The sequence below is a fragment of the Oncorhynchus keta genome, chromosome 1 (genome assembly GCF_023373465.1).
Source record: "Oncorhynchus keta strain PuntledgeMale-10-30-2019 chromosome 1, Oket_V2, whole genome shotgun sequence".
In the NCBI taxonomy this organism is placed as follows: Eukaryota; Metazoa; Chordata; class Actinopteri; order Salmoniformes; family Salmonidae; genus Oncorhynchus; species Oncorhynchus keta.
Genome location: NC_068421.1, coordinates 1,621,664 through 1,630,427, shown reverse-complemented (window position 1 = coordinate 1,630,427; position 8,764 = coordinate 1,621,664). Strand labels below are relative to the sequence as shown.

General features: G+C 43.2%; 1 long non-coding RNA gene across 1 annotated transcript; it reads right to left on the bottom strand.

Moving 5' to 3' along the window:
- Positions 1–810: 810 nt before the first annotated feature.
- Positions 811–4,191, bottom strand: LOC127928805 (uncharacterized). The gene is made up of 3 exons (XR_008136062.1): positions 4,013–4,191; positions 1,850–1,917; positions 811–1,102 (listed from the first exon to the last, which is right to left on the bottom strand). It is a non-coding gene; the product is annotated as an uncharacterized LOC127928805 (long non-coding RNA).
- Positions 4,192–8,764: the final 4,573 nt, after the last annotated feature.

Genomic DNA, 8,764 nt, shown 5'->3' with positions numbered 1-8,764 from the left:
TTTTCATGATTTGGTTGGGTCTAATTGTGTTGCTGTCCTGGGGCTCTGTGTGGTCTGATTGGGTTTGAGCCTCTTCCAGGCTCATCTCTCTGTAGGTGATGGCTTTGTTATTGAAGGTTTTGGAATCGCTTCCTTTTAGGTGGTTGTAGAATTTAACGTCTCTTTTCTGGATTTTGATAATTAGCAGGTATCGGCCTAATTATGCTCTGCGTGCATTATTTTGTGTTTTACAATTTGGTGTTTGTCCAATTTTGTGAATGATTGGTTGGTGAGCGGACCCCAGACCTCACAGCCATAAAGGGCATTGGGTTCTGTAACTGATTTAAGTATTTTTAGCTAGATCCTAAATGGTATGTCAAATTTGATGTTCCTTTTGATGGCATAGAAGGACATTCTTGCCTTGTCTTTCAGATCGTTCACAGCTTTGTGGAATTTACCTGTGGTGCTGATGTTTAGGCCGAGGTATATATCGTTTTTTGTGTGCTCTAGGGAAACGTGGTCAAGATGTAATGTGTATTCGTGGTCCTGGCAACTGGACCTTTTTTGGAAGACCATTATTTTTGTCTTACAGACCCTCATGCCAATCTCTTTTTGAAATCAACAAAGCATGAGCAGACTTTGCCTATCAAGGCACAAGGTGAGACACAGGAGGCAGATGGTTGGAGTCGTACAATTTTTATTAATCCAAAGGGGTAGGCAAGAAAATGGTTGTGGACAGGCAAAAAGGTCAAAACCAGATCAGAGACCAATAGATACCAAAGGGCAGGCAGAATCAAAGTCAGGGCAGGCAGGATGATCAGCCAGGTGGGAGAGTAGTCCAGAGTCAGGCAGTGGTCAGAACCGGGAGGACTTTAAAAAGAGAATAGAAAAGGAGTACGGGAAAAACACACTGGTTGACCTGACTAAACATACAAGACAAACTGGCGCAGAGAGACAGGAAACACAGGAATAAATACACTGGTTGACCTGACTAAACATACAAGACAAACTGGCGCAGAGAGACAGGAAACGCAGGAATAAATACACTGGTTGACCTGACTAAACATACAAGACAAACTGGGGCAGAGAGACAGGAAACGCAGGAATAAATACACTGGTTGACCTGACTAAACATACAAGACAAACTGGGAAAGAGAGACAGGAAACGCAGGAATAAATACACTGGTTGACCTGACTAAACATACAAGACAAACTGGGAAAGAGAGACAGGAAACGCAGGAATAAATACACTGGTTGACCTGACTAAACATACAAGACAAACTGGCGCAGAGAGACAGGAAACGCAGGAATAAATACACTGGTTGACCTGACTAAACATACAAGACACCTGGCTCAGAGAGACAGGAAACACAGGAATAAATACACTGGTTGACCTGACTAAACATACAAGACAAACTGGGGCAGAGAGACAGGAAACGCAGGAATAAAAACACTGGTTGACCTGACTAAACATACAAGACAAACTGGGGCAGAGAGACAGGAAACGCAGGAATAAAAACACTGGTTGACCTGACTAAACATACAAGACAAACTGGGGCAGAGAGACAGGAAACGCAGGAATAAAAACACTGGTTGACCTGACTAAACATACAAGACAAACTGGGGCAGAGAGACAGGAAACGCAGGAATAAATACACTGGTTGACCTGACTAAACATAAAAGACAAACTGGGAAAGAGAGACAGGAAACGCAGGAATAAATACACTGGTTGACCTGACTAAACATAAAAGACAAACTGGGGCAGAGAGACAGGAAACGCAGGAATAAATACACTGGTTGACCTGACTAAACATACAAGACAAACTGGCGCAGAGAGACAGGAAACACAGGAATAAATACACTGGTTGACCTGACTAAACATACAAGACAAACTGGGGCAGAGAGACAGGAAACGCAGGAATAAATACACTGGTTGACCTGACTAAACATACAAGACAAACTGGGAAAGAGACAGGAAACGCAGGAATAAATACACTGGTTGACCTGACTAAACATACAAGACAAACTGGGAAAGAGAGACAGGAAACACAGGAATAAATACACTGGTTGACCTGACTAAACATACAAGACAAACTGGCGCAGAGAGACAGGAAACGCAGGAATAAATACACTGGTTGAGCTGACTAAACATACAAGACAAACTGGGAAAGAGAGACAGGAAACGCAGGAATAAATACACTGGTTGACCTGACTAAACATACAAGACAAACTGGCGCAGAGAGACAGGAAACGCAGGAATAAATACACTGGTTGACCTGACTAAACATACAAGACACCTGGCTCAGAGAGACAGGAAACGCAGGAATAAATACACTGGTTGACCTGACTAAACATACAAGACAAACTGGCGCAGAGAGACAGGAAACGCAGGAATAAATACACTGGTTGAGCTGACTAAACATACAAGACAAACTGGGAAAGAGAGACAGGAAACGCAGGAATAAATACACTGGTTGACCTGACTAAACATACAAGACAAACTGGCGCAGAGAGACAGGAAACGCAGGAATAAATACACTGGTTGACCTGACTAAACATACAAGACACCTGGCTCAGAGAGACAGGAAACGCAGGAATAAATACACTGGTTGACCTGACTAAACATACAAGACACCTGGCTCAGAGAGACAGGAAACGCAGGAATAAATACACTGGTTGACCTGACTAAACATACAAGACACCTGGCTCAGAGAGACAGGAAACGCAGGAATAAATACACTGGTTGACCTGACTAAACATACAAGACAAACTGGCGCAGAGAGACAGGAAACGCAGGAATAAATACACTGGTTGACCTGACTAAACATACAAGACAAACTGGCGCAGAGAGACAGGAAACGCAGGAATAAATACACTGGTTGACCTGACTAAACATACAAGACACCTGGCTCAGAGAGACAGGAAACGCAGGAATAAATACACTGGTTGACCTGACTAAACATACAAGACACCTGGCTCAGAGAGACAGGAAACGCAGGAATAAATACACTGGTTGAGCTGACTAAACATACAAGACAAACTGGGAAAGAGAGACAGGAAACGCAGGAATAAATACACTGGTTGACCTGACTAAACATACAAGACAAACTGGCGCAGAGAGACAGGAAACGCAGGAATAAATACACTGGTTGACCTGACTAAACATACAAGACACCTGGCTCAGAGAGACAGGAAACGCAGGAATAAATACACTGGTTGACCTGACTAAACATACAAGACAAACTGGCGCAGAGAGACAGGAAACGCAGGAATAAATACACTGGTTGACCTGACTAAACATACAAGACAAACTGGGAAAGAGAGACAGGAAACGCAGGAATAAATACACTGGTTGACCTGACTAAACATACAAGACAAACTGGCGCAGAGAGACAGGAAACGCAGGAATAAATACACTGGTTGACCTGACTAAACATACAAGACACCTGGCTCAGAGAGACAGGAAACGCAGGAATAAATACACTGGTTGACCTGACTAAACATACAAGACAAACTGGCGCAGAGAGACAGGAAACGCAGGAATAAATACACTGGTTGAGCTGACTAAACATACAAGACAAACTGGGAAAGAGAGACAGGAAACGCAGGAATAAATACACTGGTTGACCTGACTAAACATACAAGACAAACTGGCGCAGAGAGACAGGAAACGCAGGAATAAATACACTGGTTGACCTGACTAAACATACAAGACACCTGGCTCAGAGAGACAGGAAACGCAGGAATAAATACACTGGTTGACCTGACTAAACATACAAGACAAACTGGCGCAGAGAGACAGGAAACGCAGGAATAAATACACTGGTTGACCTGACTAAACATACAAGACACCTGGCTCAGAGAGACAGGAAACGCAGGAATAAATACACTGGTTGACCTGACTAAACATACAAGACAAACTGGCGCAGAGAGACAGGAAACGCAGGAATAAATACACTGGTTGACCTGACTAAACATACAAGACACCTGGCTCAGAGAGACAGGAAACGCAGGAATAAATACACTGGTTGACCTGACTAAACATACAAGACAAACTGGGGCAGAGAGACAGGAAACGCAGGAATAAATACACTGGTTGACCTGACTAAACGTACAGGACACCTGGCTCAGAGAGACAGGAAACACAGGAATAAATACACTGGTTGACCTGACTAAACATACAGGACACCTGGCTCAGAGAGACAGGAAACGCAGGAATAAATATACTGGGGACAATAAGCGACACCTGGAGGGTTGGAGACAATAAGAGGAACAGGTGAAACAGATCAGGGCGTGACATTGTCTTTGCTTTGATTTGTTTGTCAATTAGGGTGTGCAGCGTGAATACGTGGTCTGTCGTACGGTAATTTGGTAAAAAGCCAATTTGACATTTGCTCAGTACATTGTTTTCACTGAAGAATAATGACAATGCAGAGGATTTTCCCAAGGTTGTTGTTATCGCATATACCCGGGAGTTATTGGGGTCAAATGTCTCCACTTTTATAGATAGGGGTGATCCAAATATTGGTTCCAAATATTGGGGAAGATACCAGAGCTGATGATGATGTTAAAGAATGTTTAAGTATAGCCAAATGGAATTTGTGGTCTGTATATTTTATAATTTAATTTAGGGTACCATTAACCCCACAGGCCTTTTTGGGTTAGAGGGGTCTTTAATAGTTGATTTGTATTTGATCATGAATATGTTTTTACTGTTTGTTCTTTGTTATAGAGCCATAGAGATTGTAGAAGTGGTTTATCCAGACATCTCTGTTTTGGATAAGTCTTTGTGTTTGTTTAGAGTTTTCCCATTTTCCCAGAAGTGGTTAGATTCTATGGATTATTTAATTACATTGAGCTGATTTCTGACATGCTGTTCCTTCCTTTTCCGTGGTGTATTTCAGTATTTAGTGATTTTCACCATAGTGAAGAAGTAGGCTCAGGTTCTGTGTCTCTCCATCATGACACACACACCATGCTATTAAGTTCCTCAAATACAGCTCCTGTATGCTGGCCTTTGTCCCAGAGCTCAGTGGAGATGGCCAGTTGACAAAATGCAGAATACACACAAACACAGATGCTTGCTTTTTGTCAGTGCGGTGCACACATCTGGTTCCTGTGGAGATTGGGATTGGAGGAGAAAAAAACACTATGATGAAGAGAGAAGGTTCGGACATAGATAAATGTTAAAGTATAAAGATATTTCTGGCGACAATATATTCTGTAATACCAGGTATCTGATGCTGTATCATGTTAGACAGAAGGTGATTGACAGTTATGGACATTTGGTCAGGGATCAGTGTTGTGCCTTGTCTTCAGGTACAGGTAGATAAGGTTTCAACAGACTGTATTGGTCAGGGATCAGTGTCGTGCCTTGTCTTCAGGTACAGGTAGATAAGGTTTCAACAGACTGCATTGGTCAGGGATCAGTGTCGTGCCTTGTCTTCAGGTACAGGTAGATAAGGTTTCAACAGACTGTACTGGTCATGCTATGTCTTAATGTACAGATGGAAAAATGTCTATGCTGGGTTGTTTGTGTGTGCATAATATCAGCAGTGGTGTAAAGTACTGAGGAAAAATACTTTAAAGTACTACTTAAGTTTGGGGTATCTGTACTTCAATATTTATATTTTGATTACTTTTACTTCACTACATTCCAAAATAAAATATTGTACTTTTTACTCCATACATTTATTGACATCCAAAAATACATTTTGAATGTTTAAAGGGACAGGAAAGTGGTCCAATTCACACACTTATCAACAGAACATCCCTGGTGATCACTACTGCCTCTGAACTGGCAGACTCACTAATCAGAGAACATCCCTACTGCCTCTGATCTGGGGATGACCAGGGATGTTCTCTGTTTAGTGAGTCTGCCAGATTAGAGGCAGTAGGGATGAACAGGGATCAAATCCATTTTATTAAAATATCCCTTAGATCAGCTGATATCTCAAAGTGCTGTACAGAAACCCAGCCTAAAACCCCAAACAGCAAGCAATGCAGGTGTAGAAGCACGGTGGCTCGGATAAACTCTAGAAAGGCCAGAACCTAGAGGAACCAGGCTAAGAGGGGTGGCCAGTCCTCTACTGGCTGTGCCGGGTGGAGATTAGAACAGAACATGGCCAAGATGTTCAAATGTTCATAAATTACCAGCATGGTCAAATTATAATCACATGGGTTGTAGAGGGTGCAGCAAGTCAGCACCTCAGGAGTAAATGTCAGTTGGCTTTTCATAGCATCTCCACCGCTCCTGCTGGGATGTTCGCTGTTTAGTGAGTCCGCCAGATCCTCTGATCTGGAGGACTCACTAAACAGAGAACATCCCTGGTGATCCTCTGATCTGGCAGACTCACTAAACACACCTGCTTTGTTTGTAAGTTAAGTCAATGTTGGAGTGCCTCTGCCTATCCGTAAATAAAATATAAAAAGGTGTGGTCTGGTTTGGTTAACATGAGTTCATCTTACTTTTACAAAAGTAAATTTTTCAAAATACATTTACTTTAGACTTAAGTATATTTTAAACCAAATACTTTTAGACGTTTACTCAAGAATTTTACCGGGTGACTTTTACTTAAGTCATTTTCTATTAAGGTATCTGTTACAGACGCCTCTAAGAGGGAACACAATACCCTGCTACAACTCAACTCCCTGTGGAGGTAAAAGAGGTATGGGACTGTAGGTGGAGGTAAAAGAGGTATGGGACTGTAGGTGGAGGTAAAAGAGGTATGGGACTGTAGGTGGAGGTAAAAGAGGTATGGGACTGTAGGTGGAGGTAAAAGAGGTATGGGACTGTAGGTGGAGGTAAAAGAGGTATGGGACTGTAGGTGGAGGTAAAAGAGGTATGGGACTGTAGGTGGAGGTAAAAGAGGTATGGGACTGTAGGTGGAGGTAAAAGAGGTATGGGACTGTAGGTGGAGGTAAAAGAGGTATGGGACTGTAGGTGGAGGTAAAAGAGGTATGGGACTGTAGGTGGAGGTAAAAGAGGTATGGGACTGTAGGTGGAGGTAAAAGAGGTATGGGACTGTAGGTGGAGGTAAAAGAGGTATGGGACTGTAGGTGGAGGTAAAAGAGGTATGGGACTGTAGGTGGAGGTAAAAGAGGTATGGGACTGTAGGTGGAGGTAAAAGAGGTATGGGACTGTAGGTGGAGGTAAAAGAGGTATGGGACTGTAGGTGGAGGTATGGGACTGTAGGTGGAGGTATGGGACTGTAGGTGGAGGTATGGGACTGTAGGTGGAGGTATGGGACTGTAGGTGGAGGTATGGGACTGTAGGTGGAGGTATGGGACTGTAGGTGGAGGTAGAGGTATGGGACTGTAGGTGGAGGTATGGGACTGTAGGTGGAGGTATGGGACTGTAGGTGGAGGTAAAAGAGGTATGGGACTGTAGGTGGAGGTATGGGACTGTAGGTGGAGGTAAAGGAGGTATGGGACTGTAGGTGGAGGTGTGGGACTGTAGGTGGAGGTATGGGACTGTAGGTGGAGGTAAAAGAGGTATGGGACTGTAGGTGGAGGTATGGGACTGTAGGTGGAGGTATGGGACTGTAGGTGGAGGTATGGGACTGTAGGTGGAGGTATGGGACTGTAGGTGGAGGTATGGGACTGTAGGTGGAGGTATGGGACTGTAGGTGGAGGTATGGGACTGTAGGTGGAGGTATGGGACTGTAGGTGGAGGTATGGGACTGTAGGTGGAGGTATGGGACTGTAGGTGGAGGTATGGGACTGTAGGTGGAGGTATGAGCAACAACTAACATGGCACATACCAAATCTCTTTCTCAGCAACAACTAACATGGTACATACCAAATCTCTTTCTCAGCAACAACTAACATGGTACATACCAAATCTCTTTCTCAGCAACAACTAACATGGTACATACCAAATCTCTTTCTCAGCAACAACTAACATGGTACATACCAAATCTCTTTCTCAGCAACAACTAACATGGTACATACCAAATCTCTTTCTAAGCACACAACAACCAACATATGCTATAACCCTCAGCTCTCTTCTTACAAAGGAACACTGGCTTTTAAAGCTGGATAAGGAGTCTGCAATGGGATACAGCTGTATCCTGACGAGAGGGCGGGGTCAGCTCCAATTAGCAATTGGGGCCGACCAATCAGCTGCTTGGGGGAATTTCAGGAAGCCACCCTGAAACACACACATACAAACAAAACCACAACACAGGAACTGGGGAACGTAACAGTATCTTTACTTTTACACAAGTGTGACAACTGGGTACTTTTTCCACCACTGCATCTCAGTGAGGGAGCTGGTTGATAACGGTACATATCGAATAATGTATAGATTGTGGGCAATCTATACATCTATCCTCTATACAGAGTCAAAGCAGCCAGATCAGCCGTGATACAAGTCAATATTCCACGTTCGTCCATGTCTGAAGACGTTGGGAGATGAGGTGGAAACCGGCCACTAGGGGCAACAGTGAGCTCTGTTACCTTTTCTAGGGTGTTGTGGACGGGGATAGTGGATTGACGTTTCTGGTTCCAGAATCCAGCGATAGAAAGTTGTTTTGATATTTTTGTTTTAACCCTTAAAGCCCCAAATCTTAACCCTTAACTTAATCACTTGGAGTTAATACGTAACCTTAAGATTTCTGAACTAATGCTTAAGCTTAACCCTAACCTGAATAATTCAGAGCTAACGCCTTAACTTAACATAAAACACGTTGAAATTTGACATTTGGAACAACTTCTAAATGTTACGTTTGAGAAACATGGATGAATGTCAACTTCTGATGTGAGACTGTGAGAACTATTTGGT